Raw genomic sequence first — 644 nt, forward strand, 5'->3', positions numbered from 1 at the left:
GTTACTGTGGGTTACTGTGGGTTACCTGGGTTACTGTGGGTTACCTGGGTTACTGTGGGTTACTGTGGGTTACCTGGGTTACTGTGTGTTACTATGGGTTACTGTCAGAACCCATTCTGTCCCTACTGCGTCCCAAATGGCACCCTATTCCCTATATGGTGGACTAATTTTAACCAGGGCCGGGCATGTAGGGAATAGGGTGCCATTTGCTGAACTGGACTACCGGATTGGCGGCCCCGGCGCAGTTTTAAAGCTAATTCTACACATTATGCTATCATATGCTATCTGGGGGGACCCTCTACCTCCAAGGGTCCCCCAACCCCCCCCCCCCAAAATAAAATAACAATTATAATATCTGGAGATTGGGGGCCCCGGGGCACGTGCCCTGCGTTCTCATTCAGTAATCCGGCCCTTTGGGAGGCAGCCTGTGCCTGGTTTATATCTGATTCATGGTATAACTGCAGTGTTCCAGCTGCTTAGCAGTAGAGAGCTGACTTCAATGATCTGTGTCCCCCACCAGCGGTGGTTTGGAGAACAGTCCATCAAATCAAATCAAATCAGATTGTATTTGTCACATGCGCCGAATACAACAGGTGTAGTAGACCTTACAGTGAAATGCTGAATACAACAGGTGTAGTAGACCT

The sequence above is a fragment of the Salvelinus sp. IW2-2015 genome, unplaced genomic scaffold, assembly GCF_002910315.2.
Source record: "Salvelinus sp. IW2-2015 unplaced genomic scaffold, ASM291031v2 Un_scaffold5945, whole genome shotgun sequence".
In the NCBI taxonomy this organism is placed as follows: Eukaryota; Metazoa; Chordata; class Actinopteri; order Salmoniformes; family Salmonidae; genus Salvelinus; species Salvelinus sp. IW2-2015.